The 15,205-nt window shown below is 38.9% G+C and overlaps 1 protein-coding gene across 2 annotated transcripts in view; it reads left to right on the forward strand.

The window, feature by feature from the left end:
* Positions 1 to 15,205, forward strand: part of PIK3CB (phosphatidylinositol-4,5-bisphosphate 3-kinase catalytic subunit beta) — a 100,073-nt gene that overhangs the window by 18,491 nt on the left and 66,377 nt on the right. The window contains exon 1 of one of the 2 annotated variants that reach the window (XM_072407720.1): positions 3,930 to 4,065. The exons of the other annotated variant lie outside the window; for it this stretch is intronic. The gene's annotated coding sequence lies outside the window, so the exon portion shown is untranslated. Of the gene's footprint in view, positions 1 to 3,929; positions 4,066 to 15,205 lie in introns of those variants that run through there. 2 annotated transcript variants of the gene reach the window in all.

Here is a 15,205-nt window from a genome sequence, read left to right on the forward strand (position 1 = left end):
GTCCAGTTTACTGTTCAGTACATGTTAACAGTACATATGAACACGTAATTTATGTGCATATATTAATAATACAATAATAGTTTTACTTGCTTAGCAGCACACCCATGACTGGAAAATTAAGGCTACTGCTGCTAGCGGTTGATTAACATTTTTGTATATCAATATTTGTATTGGTTTTGGAGAAGTGTAAAGATTAGCAACAATATTAAGGGAAATATAGGTCAAACTCAAATAACCAACATAAAAAACCAATCTTAGTGCAATTATTAAAAAAAAGGTTAACATTTTTTTATATTTTGATTGAATATTGAAAGAACGTGCCCTAGCTATAAAAAAAAAAAAAAAAAAGATCCATTAGGTTTGATGTTTTTTATCGTAAATACAAATGATCTAATAGTGTATGGCCTGCTTTAGGCAGATGTAATAAAAGATTGCGTGTTGATTCATAGTCACTTCCCCATCTGCAGCTTCCAATTGGCTTGTTTTGGCAAAACAAGAGTTTTTTTCCTAATTCTTAGAGTAGGTGATAAATCTCCAGATTACAGAGTAATGTGCTATTGAAGCAGCAGTTTTATTGCTGTAGCTGGATTTGTTTGCTCACATCTGCCATGTTGGCTTAGTTTGAACAATAAGAGCTCATGATACCTGTTATCTGTATCTGCACCACTTGACTCTTTGGCAGTGGTTGCAGAGAAGTGGAAATAATTGCATCTCTCTCCAATGACAAGTGTCTTTTTAATTCCTCACACACTCTCCTTTTTCAGAGGCAATTGAACCACTCACAGTTGTCATCATGACCTTGTAATAAATTCCCTAAAGCACTATTTATGTCTTCAGATGCAGCCTTTAACAGATAAATGAGAGCTGCCTTTGTAATATTTATGTGATCTGCTTTTTTACTTTACTTCTTTTTTCTCTGCTTACTACTGCTATCAATGTGACCATTATTCTTCAACATAAAGTACTTTCAAAATAAAAACTGCAATCATCTAAAATAAGGATAACCAAGTAGCTGTACAGAATCACTTTTAATTGGGAGAAAAAGAAGAATTGACATTTTTTTTATTCTATCTAAATGCATCTTATCACATGCATCCACTACCTGTCTATGAGTATGCACACCAGGGATATCTGCATGGCATATCGGCCGGTGGGTTTCCTGAGGGTGACAACGGAGGACCATGTCTGATGTGTTGAAGTAGCCCCGTGTAGTTATCTGGAAGCCAGTTTTACAATGCAGGGACACATTTGGAAGAATGGACGGAATGTTGTCATTCTGTATCGGGAAATGACTGAAAAAGGAGCTTCATGGTTGGATCACCATGATTATTGAAAGCTGAATATTTAAATAATTTTAAATTAATTTGAAATGACCTTCACATGGTAAAGCTTATGAGTAATGTAGAGTAGGACTCCCTAAAAATGTTGTGTCTAGCAAGTAAAAAATTGTCTTGATTCATGCAGAAGGTCTCTCTGCTGCTGTGCAGTCATTCTAGCAGAGCCAGAGATTCTCTGTGACCTCTTGGTTTCAGTTCTCTTTAGCTGCATTTCCTAGAGGTCAGAAGCTTACAATACCTCCATTTTAAAGCGGAACTAAACTCTATTTGAAAAGAATTTTATTAGACTTTAATTCCGGAAGGGACGGACAGGTGATTAATATTATGCGTAATAAACAGGATTTATATAGCACCATATTTGTATGTTTTTATAGTGCTGTACATTAAATAGGGGTTGCAAATGACAAACAAATACAGACAGTGACACAGGAGGAGGAGAGGACCCTGCCCCAGAGAGCTTACAATCTAGTATGTAGGGGAAGTCTCACACAGTGGGAGGGAATAGTGATGTCCTTTCAGCACTAAAATAACCATACCTGATTGCATTTTTTTAAATTCACTCACCTTTCCTGCACTGTTGTGGGCGCCGCCATCTTGTGTTACTGTTCTGGGATGCCGATCTTCAGCCAGGTTGATTGGCGTATCCTGGATAATTTAATCAGTCCCTGCATATCCTGTCAACCTGCTCCAAGCTGTGCATGCACAGCTCCGAAAGGAAAACTGTGAACAGGCAAGTAAGCATGTTGTATTGTAGAAATGACATCACCTGACCTTTCTGCTCTTCAACCTGCGTATCACAGTTTTTCTTTCAGAAGCGATTGTTCTACTTTATTATGTCATTAAGCTAAATTTGTGTAAGGTACAGATCCTAACTGCACAGAGACTCTTTCCTGTCTTGTCCTGTGTTTTCCTCTCCAACCTGCTAACAGCTGGAACTTATTTGAAAAAAGCAACAAGTGTCTTCATAAAAAGCAAGAGAAAGGGAGGCTCTAAGGAAGGACAAAACCGCCCTATTACACACCCGGAATTAGTTCTCAGAGAGACATTCCTGTATGATATAATGGATGACACATTGATGATATCATATATGGATAATACAAAAGGTAACAAAGAACTGCAAGAATGCATTCATGCAAATTATTTAGTACAATACAGTGTTTGCTTTTGTTCTTTTATTATTTCTATTTGCTTCTTAAAGCAGCACTAAATGGTCTCTGCTTTCTTGCTTTGCCTGACAGGTAAGCATCCTATTTAAATCCAAATAACTGGAGGCGTTTATTTTTTATTTTAGGATATAGGTGGAAGTTTCTCTTTAATCTATTTATAAATAACAGAAAACCAGCACAGCATTGCAGTGATCAGCAGACTGTTGTAGAACACACACTATCCCTCTCTATCTCTATGCATAGCATTAACACTGAAGCTGGCCACAATTAGCTTTTTATGTGTTTTTTTAAGGATCTTTGTTCTTATACATTGTTATCAGGAAAGACTGGCTGCTTTCTTTTTTACCTCAGGCCAAATGAGACAATTTAGGCCTGATTTATCAAAGCTCTCCCAAGGCTGTAGAAAATAATTTAATCGTTGAAGCTGGGTGATCCAGCAAACCTGGTGATGATCTGGTCCAGGATTGAAAACATTTGCTAACAAATAGCAAAAGACTTGTAATAAATCTATTCTAGGTTTGCTGGATCACCCAGGTTCGCTGATGAAAGTATATTGATTCCAGCCTTGGAGAGTTTTATTAAATCAGATTCATTGGCTTCAGATATGTCCAAAAAACTTTTTTTGCCTTCTTAGCCACAAATATTTAAGATTTTCACCGGGGTTTTTAGGGCATAGACAGCAGAAGCCATAGTAGACCTGGATCTTCTTAGCATATTTCGGGGGGAAATTATGGGTCCCCAATCAAACAGCTGAACCTCTGCAAGTTGATGAATACATTGGTATTACATTGGTATTAATAGAAAGGTATGTTTTTTATACTTAAATCATAACAACCCTTGCAGTAGAAGTAGCCTCCAACTGCAAGGTTTGAATGCTCCTTTTTTGTCTCAGGAGTTTTTTTCCCCTTTTCCTGTAAATAGTTTTTAGCAATCTTCATTGGCTGGGCCAGGATGAAGTAATTCTGCATTTTTTAATTTTTGGCACGTGCAGAGGAAGCCAGCGTGTGCAGCTCAGCTTTTTTCCAGATACCCGTAATAGTAAGGCAGGTAGGAGGAATTATTTAGGAAGAGACATTACCTGCCCCTTCTGCAATAATGACCTGCCTGATTGCAGATTCTGAAACTTTAGTTCCACTTTGCCATCTTTATATCAGTAGGATTAGAGGGGTGACGGGGTCTTTTTTAGGAAGAGTTGCCGAGTTCATCATATTATCTGTTATGATGCTGATTTCCTGAGATTTTTGAGCTCAGTGATTCATATCTTTTTTTTTGGAAAGGGTGATTCATATCTTTTACACAGATTATTGCAATTCTTTAGAAATGTTTTTTGTACATTGCAGTAATTCCTGACTTGAACTTTGGGCACCATGATACCATAATATGCTGAAATGAGTGTTTCTAAAGTAATGCTAAGTTATACCTTTCAGATATGTTGATGACACAGATCATTGCCAATTTTCCAGTCATTCTAAAAGCATCAACATTAAATGTTTTCTGAAAAACAGAATTCTGAACTTTTCTGAGAACTAGAAAACAGCAGCTGTGACCTGGAGTTATTTATGGTGAGCATTCTAATAAGCTGCTGTTTGTTTTTACAAGAGATTTTCATTGCTTGAAGATTTCTCTTTTGTAGCTCAAAATAGGGAAATAGTAGGCTACAACATTTGACAACAATTGATTTTGCTGAGCTTTATCTGTGTTGACTCTAATAACTGACAACAGTCTATATATCTGTGTTGTCATCAGACCTTCCATTGTTGATTGCAGACTTCCTAATTGCTGCTTTACATCATAAATTGCCAACTTGCAGCAGAACTTCGCACTTTTGTACCCTTTATGAGAAAAAGGTGGCAGGTTTACCCCCCCTCCAGGTCTTGTATAACAATTGCTAACTGTATACAGAATACCTTTTTACTACTCGGATTATTAAGACGTATCAGGAGGAGTTTATACTCTAGTATACATTGAAAGGAAAACTTAAATCACTACACAAAATATAGCAATAATTTACAAAATTATGTTTTATTTTCATGCATTGTTTGTAATAAAAGGAAATAATTTATTCAACAAGTGGGACCAATTGGAAACCCAGGGTGTTCATTTTGGCAGCCACAACGTTAGATGTGTGCGCAGGTGCATTGTCCTGCAAAAAAAAAAGATCCCTTTGATCAACTTTCCACAGCATTTCGTCTCAATTGCCTCCTTCAGCTGCTCCAGAAGGTCAGCATAATACTGTCCGGTGTTACTAGAGCCCTGAGGTAGGTAGTCCACCAACAGAATACAGTCTTTGTCCCAGAAAACGGATGCCATGACTTTTTTGGCTGATTTCTGACTTCTTTGGCCGTAGGGGCCCGCTGTGGCGCCATTATTTTGACTGTTCCTTGGTTTCAGGGTCAGAGATGTGGAGCCAGGTTTTATCCTCCTTCACTAACCTAGCCAACAAGTCCTGTGCAGCTTCAAAATGGGCCAAAACGGCTTTGGATGCTTCAACTCGTTCCTTCTTCTGATCACTGTTCAAACATTTCAGCACCCACTTCCCTGAAAGCTTGCGCATGTCTAGGATAGCGGTGATAACAAACCCAGCATGCTCCCGTGAGGTGTAAAGTATCTGGGCTATCTTTTTTTCGGATATTCGCCGGTTCCCCAATAATCAACTCATGGACAGCATCGCAGGTTGCGGAGTCAGTTGAGGTTGGGGGGCGCCCACTGCGGGGCTCATCTTCAACGGTGAAATGCCCAGTCAGAGATATCCAGGTTTTGACAGTGCTGTAGGAAGGTCACTTCGCCCCCAGTGTTTGTGACATCTCAGTGTGAATGTCCTTTGCTGAGTTTCCCTGGAGAAACAAAATCTTCATGTCGGCCTGTAACTCCAACGACATGAAACTTGCTTGTGCCTCTGCCATCACAGCTTCTCACTAAAAGAAAAAACAGTTTTAAGAATCGCAAAGACCTGATATTTGCACAGTTACATACTAAGATATTAGTCTGCAGTGTTCTCCCCAGACCCTTTTAGCTGGGCGCACCACCCGGCACTTTCGTCAACCACCCAGCTGTTTTTGGGTGTTTACTGATGAGTTGGGTCACAATTCAGGGGATTCCACCCGCCTAGAATTTCTTCCCACCCAGCTTACAAAAATTTTTGGGTTGAGCACTGGTCTGTCATATGCCCTATGCTCGTTTTTTATTTCATCTGGAAGGAGGCAAAGCCAGCAACTTCTCAGCACCCCTTTTGTACAATTTCTTCCCACCCAGGTTAAAAAATATTCTGGGTTCAACACTGGGGCCTTTCATTTTTTTATGTAATAGTTACATTTCTTTTAAAAGCTTTTATTTGCTAAATTTTGGACAAATCTGTTCTGATTATTTGTTGGATTGGAGAAGGACTAGAACTTGAGTAGAAATATTTTCAGCCAAAACAATTACTGGCCACCTGGATCGTGGCTTATATTAGGGTGTGTAGTTTTAGCCCTTTGTTTTCCCATAATGCATCAAATACAATGTCTCTAGCATGTTGTCAATCACTACTAAATATTTAAAGGATGCACCAATGCAATTTAGGCTGTTGTCATGTAAGTGCTTAGTATGTTACTTAATGTTAAATATTTGTTCTTATGCATAGTACACCGCAGCAAATAATGAGTGTGCTTATATTGCCTTAACGTTGAAGAGTATAGGTTGCTAGGCCTATCTGCAGTAATAGGCATCACATATTTTCAGAAGTCCTCTTATGCTCAAGCACCAGTCTTGTAGACATGTATACATCAGCACAATACTTTTTATTTTTCATTGCACAGAGCACAAAACCAGCATGAGCTTACCTTTAGGAAAGAAATTTATTACATTAGCAGGCAACTGTTTAGAGTATAAATACTTTGGTCAGGTGTATGTAACGTACAATATTGTGTATGTACTACAGGCGTCAGGAGTCTATAAGATACAGAGTGCAGGGGTCAGGTGTGGTTAATGCAAAGTAAAGAGATATTTATTGTACTGGTCAGTGTACAGAACAGAATTCCTCATGAAAGCAATCAAAACATCCTTTTACAAATAGGGTATTGTGGCAATGGAATGGAGGCATGCACAAAGAAAGATCAAAGAATAAATATTAACAAGTCACATAATTTTCTCTATATAAAGATGTTCTCTTTTTTTAGTTTATTACATGGCAAGAAGAATACCAAGGAGGATTGTCAGTTTATTTACATTTTAACAGGGTGTGGTAGGTTTAGATTAAAAACAAAATGGAAAGTTTGGTTGGAGTTGGGCTTTGGGTTAAGACTAGAAAAAATACTAAACAACAACTAATCAATTATGCATAGATAGAGCAGGATAAATGCTTTTGGTGAAATATTAGAAATAGGAATATATACCAGTACAGATTCCGCCCACTTGTGAACTACTCTGGAGAAAATAGTCCAAATGTTGTGGTTGTCTGCCCTTTTAGACCTAAAAGCCAGATGTGGCGACTTCATATTATTTCTGTAGATTGCCATTAGAAGGCAGATATCTCCCTGCCCTTTGGTAATCGTAAGGTTTTTTTCCACTTTAAAGCTTCCCTTCTAACAAACCGGTTTGAAAATGTTTGTTGGTTTTCACTGTTGGAAACCAGTTTACTGCTTTACATATTTGCAAAAGTGAATATAATCTTTATAGTGCCATACCCTACAATATAATGGCACAGTTATACATGGTTATACAACGATGTCCTTGGAAGTTGACCGCAAAAAATGGGTTATTCTTATTTACATTCGTTCACTTTGTTATTTACTTCTCTCTAATCTCATAGCCTAGTTAAGTCACTTTTCTGTTTTTACTTACTGCATGGAATTTTTTTTAATATGTTACTAGCTTCTAGAAGGTTATACAGTGCTGGTTACTTTCCAAGATGATGTCTAACATATTCTGAAGGCAATATTATTTCTGCTTGGTTTTCACACCTAATCATGGCACTGATTGCAAGAAATGATTTGTCTTTAGCAGAACAGATTTTTATGCCTGGAATTTGCAAAAACGCAAGCCCTGGTTTCATTAAAACACAACTGGAGCAAAAATGTTTTGGATTGGGCAAAAAATAAAAGTTAAAAGGTTTTTGTCAGCAATGTGTCTCTTCTTGAGAAATCTCCCCTGAAATACTTGTGGGCTATAAAAGAAAAACTCACGGTTTTTGTAGCATAAGGTAGGGCCAGCACAATGTTTATATTTCTGTGCCTTCTGGCGCCCCATATGACCTTATCCCTCATTTCTTGTACACAGAAACCATAGGGAAGATCTCCAAAAATGGGGCCAAAGACAGATTTAAAAACTTGCTTGTGGAACTATATAATACTTTAATATGTGTCAGAAGAGAATGGACTCAGAGTACTGGATTCCAGGATAGCTTCTGTGCACAAGTGGATCCTGGCCCTTTTATATTTATTTTTAGTTTTTAGTCCTTTTCCATTTAAAACATAAATTTCAAAAGTGAAAATGTGATACTGTAAACACTAAACTTTAAAAGTAAAAAATCTGCAGACAAACCGGTTCCTTATTGCAGAAGGCAGAGGTAATGTCCCATATGCAATAAAGTAAACTTACCTGCCTGTTAAGTTGTTTATGTACATTCACCTTTCCTCACTCTGTTGCAGGTGGCAGCATCTTCACCCAGTCCTCTTCTGGGTTTAGAGTGTTGGCAATCCTAATTGGATAGGCCAGAATGAGGTAGGGCTATGTACACACGTGCAATAATTGTCTATGGAAGGGATCTTTCATGATCCTTTCCAACGACTGCAAGATTCATGAACGAGCAGTGTACATACAGAGCCATTCTGCTCTATGGAGAGGGGAGCGGGAGAACGACGGAACTGCACCTCAATGCACTCTCTCCCCTTTCACTTCCATTATGAATGTTCAACGTCCATCGTCAGTGGATACGCCAGGATGGACGATGAGAACTGTACACATGTAAGATTCTCGTGCGATATCAGCCCCGAGTCGATTATAGGTTGAGAACCATTGCACGGGTGTACATAGCCTAACTCCTGTGCATTTTGATATGCCAGATCTGCCATGGGGAATTACTAAACATTGCAGAGGAGCTGCTATTAACATTCTAGATTTTTTTCAAAAACCTTCATCTCAGGTGACAATTATCTAGTGTATGTACATAGCTTTACTCCATCTAGTTGGCTAATTACACATATGCTTCTACCCTCACTACCTCTTTTACTTACCTACATCCACTGTCACATGATAATTCACAATGATCCGGGTACTTGAAAGATGTGATTGAAAGCCACACTTCAAGCATTTCATTGTGATGACGTGCTGTTGCTACGGCTTTAGGCCCCTGTAAGAGATCATTGGGCACTGCTAGAAGGACCCTTCCACACTATATACTAAAAAAAAAAACTCGGTCTTGCCCTGTTATTGGAACAAGGTTTCTAGTGATTAGCTGGGGATGAGGTGGGTAGAAAAAAGTGTTGCTCACCTCCCCCCTGTAAGTGCCTGCCGGTGCAATGCACTGAGGATTCATAATTTAAAATCACTTACTCCAGAACAGCTGTGCAGATAAAGAGTTCAGACTCGCTGCCCCTTTGTTCTAGGTTAGGAGCAATATATTGAATACAGAAACAATCAGGCAACTAGCATATTTCCCTCATGTACAGCGCTGTGTAATATGTTGGCGCTATATAAATCCTGTTTAATAATATTATTAATAAGTGTCCTTTTGTGCTGCTATTTATAGACTCCAAAAGGTGGAAATTTAATGTGTATAAACCAGAAAGAAATGTAAATATAATTGTGATCAGGGCTGATCTTTGAATTGGAAAGGCATTTGACCTTACATACAATCCAGTCATGGTCTGTTTGCTTTATTGTTGCTTCAGAGATCTGGCCAAACTTCAGAACTTTATTCCACATGTTTTGCATGGGTTTTCTGCCTCCTAACTAAGGAAGTCCTGGAGAATGGCGGTCATGTGGCTCAGTCACACCAAATGTGGAATGTCCTGGCATATATCCCTATTAAAACTGCATTTATATAGCCAGAATGTGGGGTGCTCTTCTAATTCACATATCCTTACAGTACACAGTATATTTGTTTTTTTTCCACTGTCTTTTGTAATTATTTTTATGCACAGTGGTAATCAGAACACTGTTTGTATTCATGAGATTGTCATTTAGTTTCATTGACTGTACACTTTGTCATTGTGTTTTTTCCTCTATTTTAGATGGCAGATGGTTTGTGATTTTTAGTAATACAAGCAATCCATTTACCAAATATAGGTTTTGCAGGCAAGTACCATAAAATGCAGGAGTCCTTGGCTGTTTCCTCCAAGGCAAACGTTTCTGACTGGTGGAGCAGAGTTTATATTTGCTTTCTTTGTTGGTAGGTTGGCAAAGGGACTGATTGGCATCACCTTACCAATCAAAACATCTTAAGGTAAGGGCTGTTTGTCAGATTAGTCCCAGCTCATCATAATACAGTAAAATAATATTTTTCTGGTTTAAACAGTTATTAATATCTGGCTTACTACAAGTTCAACCACAAGATGCAGACAGACTAAATAACTTCCTTTTCAGGCAGAGTTTGTAGAATGTTTGAATTTGTAGTTTGTGAAAACAAATGGATTGAAAATATAAAAATGAAACTTCATAAGGCAGAACCAGAAAATTGTTTTCTGAGTATCTACAGTGAGATAACGTCTATCAGACATGTCAGTGATGGCAGAAAACTTAGATATATTGATATGCAGTACGGTTGACTGTACTTGACTCATAATATGTTGTCCAGGATAGGAATTTCTGAGTGCCTAGGGCAAAACTGTCCCCTGCAGGTAGGTTTGGCCAACTTTTTGTCATGTGAGGGAAAAATATATATCTTCTGATTGCAAAGGGACAATCATATCAGTTTGTTTATTTAAGTATTGCTGCAATGGCAAAGGAGTACAGTTGTCTGCTGTGTGATATCACCAAACACATTACTGCCTGTGATTGCTAGACTAATTAGATTGTGTTTTGTGACCTCATTGTTGTTATGCCTAATGTTTTACCAAGAATTTGTAGGTGAGAACCTACAGTACCTGCATCATCCATTCATAGGCTCAGTTCTTGGTAGTAAATGTAAACTTCCCCTTGGGTCCTCACACCACCAGTTATGAGGGGTAAGGAAGAAAACAGACATATGACATGGTGCAGAACAAGGCATGGCAAGTCAGTAATGGGGAAATGATCTGTTGCAGGTCACATACAGGCTATTCTGTGGATTTGGCTATTGACCCCTGCTTATCTTTTTTTGGGTACAGCTTGCACAGTACAGATCCCCTGTAAACTTATATTAGCCATACTACTCTTATCTTCCACTTTTATATTGGGCTATTTCTTATATCAAACTGCTGTTATCAAATGAACAGTATTAAGTACATTGACAGCATATTATTTTTAATTATGAGTTCCTTCGGCAATAAGTTTTATACCTAGCTCTGCTTGCTTAGTTGTCCTTGGCCCAACAACTGGCAAGCTACGTGATCAACCCCCTTTTCCGTCTTACATAGTCAACCTGGCCCAAGCACATTCACATCCCAAGTACAAAAAGGACATGCCATACCCTGACACACTGATTTTTGTCTCTCAGTACTGTAGCTGGTGTCATTCGGGTAACATCCAGGTACCAGTGGCAACCAGGAGCCTCCCAAACCACAAGCCAAAATAAACCTGCTGAAACACTGATATATGTACCCTTTTATATATACAGAATTGCTAAGCAAAAAAAAAAAAAAAAAAACCCAAAGCAAATTTACCTTTAAAAGTTAGATTCTACTATCACAGTTCTCAATTTGTAACACATTAGTGATGTATGCATTTTTGTTCCCTGGGGTTTTCCTGCACCATGTCCTTTACTGTTGCTCCATTGCTTTTATAATGGGCCTGCATTGTTTTGCCATGAGTCTAAGCAGAAGTTTGTGCTTGGTAGAGCTGTTTAATATTAACTCATAGTACCATCTTCTCATAGTTAGGCTATATACCCTTTCATGGGCAGCTTAGCGAGGAGATTGTTCTGGGAGTACCATTACTTGGCTATGTACATGATTGTGTAAACACAAACTCCTTGATGACTCCTGGAAGGGTTGTAATGGGAATGCTATGTATATGAGCACAAATAATGGAAAAGGGAAATGTACTGGAGTCAGTAAGGTCTTGCTTTTTGGTAATTATTCCAGCACTAGCTAAGTACCTAGTTAATAACAAAATACTTAGCACATCGATCTCTTTTCAGGTCATTGGGGAGCTGTGAGAAGAAAGATTCCAATCAATACTATGTGTACTAATAGGAAGTCATTTAGGCTCTTCAATAAAACAAGCCTCAGGGTTCAGTATAGGAGTAATGGAGCGGAAGCTTATTGCAGGAGCTTCTCCCTGGTTCAGCTGTTTATTACAGGGAGAGGATCAGGAATATGTTGTGCAGCCCCAGGAAAGATTAGCTCATTAGACAAATGCTGTATGTTGTTGGTATGTATGTTACAGGGCAATTAAGGAACAATTAAGCGGATTTCAGTGAGCTTTTAGATAAAAAAAAATGCCTGCTGTTGACTCAGCAAATGCCATATAGATAACAGATTTATCCAAGTGTTCTTCTAAATCCGTTTGGCTTACGTCTTGTGGAATGTGGTATGTGTGAGAAAATGATTTGAGGATTGAAGTATAATTGTCAAGCATTGGTCTAACTAAACACACGTTTAGTTTTAATTGGACGTGTATAGCATGAATGTTTCACTAGTTCTTGTGCTTATTTTACTAAAGTTGGCAAATATGAGTGTAAAAATTTTAATTTTTGCTGTAGGCACCCATAATCCTGGATCCATCCATCCATCCATCCATTCTTCCATCCATCACTGTCCTGTTTTGAATGTAGGGCTATCACTGATAGGTAAAAGTTAGACCAAGTCCACCCAGTAAAAAAAGAAGAAAAATTATTTGAGTCATTTTCTGTGTCTGACTGTCATTTACAACCCCAATTTTTTAATGTACAACTCTTAGTAATATGTTGGTGCTTTATAAATACAGTTTATCAATATTAACAATATGGTCACCTCTGCTTTCCAACTTACCTTGTATGTCATACAGCAGTGGTTGCCAACCTTTTGGACCTCATGGACCAATAAATTCATCATTTTAAACCCTGTGCATGCGCGGGGAGCCGTGTGTCACTCAAAGGAGAAGAAACTTCCCCCAGAGTGACGTAATGATGCCAGAACCTGCCCACTCTCCCACCGCAGGCTCAGACCTGCTTGCTAAACATCCTGGGGGCACAGTAGTGCAGGGCTGTGACTAGCGGGGCATGATGAGCGGGTTCAGGGGAAACACCCTGCCTGGGGGGCGCACCCGCCAGGTAATTTTTCTGCGGACCACCAAAGTTTTATCATGGGCCACCCGTTGGCAACCGCTGTCCTATAGCATGTTCTCTACTTTGTGCTCCAGTTAAAATAATTTTGGTGTCAGTGTTCATCCCACCAATGGCACAGACATCAATAAAAACCTATTGAAGACCATAAAGGCTATTTTGCATACATTTCCAAAAAACTGTAAAAAATGACTGCTTATTGCAGATTTATACCGTCTCTGCCACTGTCTAAATTTGTAATTTCTGGAGTTTACCAAGAATTTCCCCAGTACCCTCACTAGACTGGAGTAACGAGGAGCAAACCCTCCCAATGATTTCATGTCCGTAGTCGTGTCACACAATAGTTTTATGAATGTGGCAGGATAACAGAGTTACCAATTTCCTAGACAATGACATAATGTCGCTGTCATCAGATAAGCATGAAATTGTCACAGTGTAACTTATTAATGTAAAATATCACTAAAAATATCTTCTATGACAATACTCCAATTGTGCAGACTGAACAGTAGGAAGCTCAATCTAAATCACTTAAGGTGCAAAAAACCACAGAGATGCTGTTAACCGCAGGATGCAGCTGGTGTTATTGAGAGCTTTGTGTTGATTTTGACATCCACAAATAAATATTATCTGTTGAAGGTAATCAAAGTGTTAGAACTGCAAGAAAAAAACAGCATTTATAAATGTATTAAATAATGAAAACCCATCTCTGTGTTTCTGCTGCTGTGTAGTCCTAGCAGGTAATTCAGATACATTGGGCCTGATTTATTAAAGATTGGAAAGGTACACTTTAATAGGTGAAGCTGGGTGATCCAGCAAACCAGGAATGGATTTCCTAAAAGTCATTTGCTATGTGTTAGCAAACGTTTTCAGTCCTTTACCCGATTCATTTCAGGTGTGCTGTGTCACCCAGGTTCACTGGTGAAAGTGTAAGTGTATCCTCCCCTGTCTTGGAGAGCTTTATTAAATCAGACCCAATGTGTCCTTTCCTGGCTGTGTAGTCCAGCAGCAGCCATGTTAAGTAACCAACACATGAGAGCTTTAATAAATCCAGCCCATTATATTTCCATACATCAGCTTTTTATGACATTTTGAATCCAAGCACAAATTCAAAGGTTTTGATAATGAATACAAGAAATGGCCATCGGTGATGACTGTCAGTGTGGGTACAGCTGTAGAATTCGCCTCTACAAGCATTCCTGATGGCTCAGTGTAACTGTGCAGCCAGAGGCGGCCAAGTGAGAGATCTGGTCTAAAACACTTCAAGGTTACAATACTGTACAATTAATGGTAAAAATGTTAAATTTAAACAGAATCAGAGGGCAGAAAGGAATCTTTTTGCCAGGTGCCTTTGTTTTTTAGTCTGGATTTTTCTTGATCATTTTTGAATTCTGATGGCAATGTGTTGTAGAAAGGACAACAAAAGCATGAAAATGCTTTGTGCATAGTATAATCATCTGTCAAACGTGTAACCATTATGAAAAGTTTGATAAAACCAAGTTGTGGAGGATTCTTTAAAATGTCTATGTATGATAAAATGGACTTTAAGTCTTGGCACCATGTCAGGGCTTTATTGATAGTTTATTTGTTGTCCAATGTTACTCCGCACACAGGTCACATCACTCTTGGTATGTTTTTTTATTTTTTCTGTTTAGTATAAGTTATATCTGTAGTTGCTTCATTGGTTTTCATTTTTCAAATCCCTGCCATCCTATCTCCCTTCTCCCATTTGTCTCTAAACTTCTTGAACGCCTTGTCTACAAAAGACTCACCCATTACCTGAGCACCAACTCTCTCCTTGACTCTCTCCAGTCTAGTTTTAGAGCTGCCCATTCCACTGAAACAGCCCTTACTAAAGTGGCCAATGACCTCATCAGAGCTAAGTCTCAAGGTAACTTTTCCCTGCTCCTTCTCCTTGATCTTTCGTCTGCTTTTGACACTGTTGATCACCCCCTTCTAATACAAATCCGCCCCACCTGTCCCCTGGGACCACCAAACTCCTTGTACATGCTCTTATCCTCTCTCTCGTCTGGACTACTGTAACATCCTCCTCTCTGGTATTCCACTAAAGGTGCGTACACACTTCCAATTTTTATCGTTCCAATCGAACGACGAACGATCGATTGGGCAAAAAATCGTTTGTAAAAAAGTAACCAACGACGCCGACGAACGAGGAAACTCGTTGGAAACGAACGACCGGACCGGCGGATTGGATTGGACGACGATCGTTGAACATCGTTCGTGTGTACGGTCGTTCGTTGATCGTCCATGGGCTGAGCATGCGTAATGAACGAACGTTCGTTCACTTTCCTGTCGTGCACATAGTT

The sequence above is a fragment of the Pyxicephalus adspersus genome, chromosome 4 (assembly GCF_032062135.1).
Source record: "Pyxicephalus adspersus chromosome 4, UCB_Pads_2.0, whole genome shotgun sequence".
Taxonomy (NCBI): Eukaryota; Metazoa; Chordata; class Amphibia; order Anura; family Pyxicephalidae; genus Pyxicephalus; species Pyxicephalus adspersus.